This window comes from Aristolochia californica, unplaced genomic scaffold (genome assembly GCF_029961685.1).
Source record: "Aristolochia californica isolate CCGP_79_NKW_82.1479 unplaced genomic scaffold, dmAriCali1.0.hap1 SCAF_4, whole genome shotgun sequence".
Taxonomy (NCBI): Eukaryota; Viridiplantae; Streptophyta; class Magnoliopsida; order Piperales; family Aristolochiaceae; genus Aristolochia; species Aristolochia californica.
Genome location: NW_027182103.1, coordinates 24,231,825 through 24,235,215, shown reverse-complemented (window position 1 = coordinate 24,235,215; position 3,391 = coordinate 24,231,825). Strand labels below are relative to the sequence as shown.

Below are 3,391 nucleotides of genomic sequence, written 5' to 3'. Positions count from 1 at the left end.
AACATAATCCCCAAGTGAACGTGCGGTGGGATATTTACCCGAGTCAAACACGCCATTCTTTTTCTCATTTACAAAAAGCTGACCTAATGATCATAGATGATTGTAAAGTGATTTATCATGCGTTATGGGCTATATTTTTGTGAGGATTGTCTTATGGATCGGGAGTCAACACTCAGTTAAAAATGCCCTGCCTCCCCATTTACCTTACGATTAAAAAACCTGATATATAAAAAATAAAAAGAGTTTACAATCCCTAAAAATTACATACACTTTTTGGAATTATCTCTCTCTAAATTTGTGCATTGAGCATTTCCATTCTAGATGTATATTTTTGTAATAAATCAAAACTTGATCTTTCACTTTCCTATCATCTCGTAAACAAAAAAAGAGATAAAAGGCAAATAGATTACAACAAAATGAAAGTTTTAGATTTATGTACGGAAATAATTTAAAGCAATAACAAATGTAAGTAAAGAAATTTATTCACACACCACAAATGAACACAAAATTTTTGTTATCCAAGCTTGGGAAATTCCACTAGTTCAACCCTAATAGCTCGAAATTTTTTAAGGAAGAGATTTTTCTACACATGTTTTGAAAAATGGATATGCATGCTTGAACAGGTTAAAAAATGCAAATGACCTATGGATCCAAACCTTAAAGCAAATACCATTAAATTCCAAAGTGAACGTTCATAGATGCCATATTCTGACATGAGAACTAGGTTAATTATAATAGAATAACCTTTATAATTGTGTTATAGGTGGTTACTTATCGGTTTTCAAATGAAATGAGCATTTATTGAATTTGGCATTAATCACTGTCGATATTGCATATTTCTCCCTCCTGAATTATATTTCATTATTTTTTTAGTCATATTTCTTCCTGAAATGCTATTTATAGATTCAATTATGGAATTTCAGGAGAATTTGGGTGGAGAAAAAGATATTTACCAAAATGCCCTTAGTGAAATAAGAAAAATCATATTTAAAGGGAGGAGCGTCGAACGAGAGGGGAGGAGCGTGAAAGGAAAAGAGAAATAGAGTATTGAAAAATAGGGGAGCACCGTCGACCAAAATAGGGAAGGATCCGAGAGGAGTTCCCCACCTCCGTTCGCCGGGCCACAGTCGTCCACCGCCGTCCACTGCCATCCAGCAACCGAGAACAACCCCGAGGAGAGCTCGAGAGAGTCTCCATCGAGGTGATTTCGACAGTGCTATTTTTTGCTCGCCAGGCCGAGAGGGGATCCGAGAGGGCTTCTCCGGTGCCACTTCTTCTTTCCGACCATCCTCCGGCGTCGTTTACATATTCCGACCAGGCCCGGAGCCATTCCGACTCCAACCGAGACTCGAGAGAGCCGGTTAGAGAACGTCAGCTCTGTTTCGCTCTTCGCCGGACGTTACCTCCGTCCGTCGGCTTCTAATCGTCGTCGTCGGCGTCGTCTCTACCTCTGGCCACTCACTATTGCTACCCGACGCCACCAATTTCCGGAAATTGCAGCACCCGTGAGAACGAGTTGCAGCCCGAGCGAGAGGAGGAAGAAGGGGAGTAATTCGTCATTATTGAATTTAATTTTTCATATAGTTTGAACTTAGGTTTTGAATGTTAATTGAATCTAATTTGATAATTAAAGTTTATTTAAGATTTGTTTTCTTGATATTTGATTAAATTAGTTAATTAGGGTAAGATTATAATTGAGGTTGGATTTTGGTATTTTAATCCGATTTCTGTCTTTAACTCTAGGCGCCCGAGAGGGGCTAGACGCAAGGATTGAAAATCCGGATTCGTGGTTCGCTCGAGAGAGGCACGAATCACGATAAAATCCAAAGTTGATAATTTTAGCATCATCACAATAGGAAATTGATTCTCTGCATTCTATTGTAATCCGATCTTTGTCATTAACTCTAGGCGCCCGATAGGGGCTAGACGCAAGGATTGAGAATCCGGATTCGTGGTTACGTGGCGCTCGAGAGAGGCACGAATCACGATAAAATCCAGAGTTGACGTTTCTTGTTGTGCAAGTAGTTAATTAAATTATTGCTTGATAATTTAGGATATAATTAGTGTTTAGTTCAGATTAATTCATCATATTTGGTTAGGCTAGTTGACTGAAGAATACACAAAATTCAATCCTCCCTGTGGATATGACCCTCGCTTACTGCTAGATTACATGAACGATTCGTACGCTTGCAAGGTATTAAAGCCGATGTAACGAAAATTCTACATCAAGTTTTAGGCGCCGTTGCCGGGGAGGCACGTATTAGGCGTATTTCTTTGTTCTCCATAGTCTTAGGTTAGATTTTTTTATTTTATTTTATTTTTATTTTTATTTTTATTTTTATTTTTATTTTTATTTTTTATTTTATTTTTATTTTTATTTTTTGGAATTATTTTTATTTCTTCTAGTTAGTTCATATTTTTAGTAGCAAGTTTGTTAGGTTAATTTGATAGTTCCTTTTGTTTATTTTTGTCTTTTTATGCACGGGCGCCGCTCCCTAGGTGGACCATTAGCTCCCTTTGTTGAAGAGGTAGAACATATTTGTAGGAAAACACCCGAAGTCAAGTTAGGAGCTACCATGGCCAATCAGGGTGAACCATTACAGTTACCTGCAGCAGGTGACCGTAGAGCCCTGAGGGATTATTCTATCCCATCCCACTTCACATCACCTTCTTGCATTATATTGCCACCCACTACTGCCGCCAATTATGAGTTGAAACCGGGTGTGATCCAACTCCTCCCTACATTCTATGGGTTGGAGAAGGAGGACCAATATTACCACATCAAGGAATTCTTAGATATTTGTGCAACTTTTAAATTCCAGAATTTCTCAGATGACTCTATCCGGTTAAGACTTTTTCCATTTTCACTTAAGGATAAGGCCAAGTCTTGGCTTAATTCCTTAGAGGTGGGCAGCATTACTTCATGGGACACATTAGTCACGAATTTTTTGTCCAAGTACTTTCCCATTCAGAGAACTACAGCCCTCAGGAGAGAAATCTCCAACTTTATGCAGCAGGAGGGTGAACACTTTTATGAGGCTTGGGAGAAATGGAAGGATTTGATCCGTAGGTGTCCGCATCATGGGTTTGAGAAATGGCATTTAGTGCAATACTTTTATCAAGGTCTTACACCTCAGGTTAGATCCATGGTAGATGCAACGAGTGGTGGGAGTTTGATGGGTAAGAGTGCTAGTGAGGCGTGGGACTTCTTTGAAACGTTGAGTGATCAATCTCAGCAATGGGGTTCATCATTTAATGTTGATAGGAGATCCCACGAATCCAAAAGAGGGGGTCTTTACGAGGTTAGTGAAACACCCATGCTCATGGCCAAGATTGAAGAGTTGACTAGAAAAATTGATGCCCTTATGGTGTCCAAGAGTTCACCTTCTCC

At 39.1% G+C, this 3,391-nt stretch overlaps 1 non-coding gene across 1 annotated transcript; it reads right to left on the bottom strand.

The window, feature by feature from the left end:
- Window positions 1-2,981: 2,981 nt before the first annotated feature.
- On the bottom strand, window positions 2,982-3,088 carry LOC137964337 (small nucleolar RNA R71). Its single transcript, XR_011115534.1, has one exon. It is a non-coding gene; the product is annotated as a small nucleolar RNA R71 (small nucleolar RNA).
- Between the last annotated feature and the right edge of the window lie 303 nt (window positions 3,089-3,391).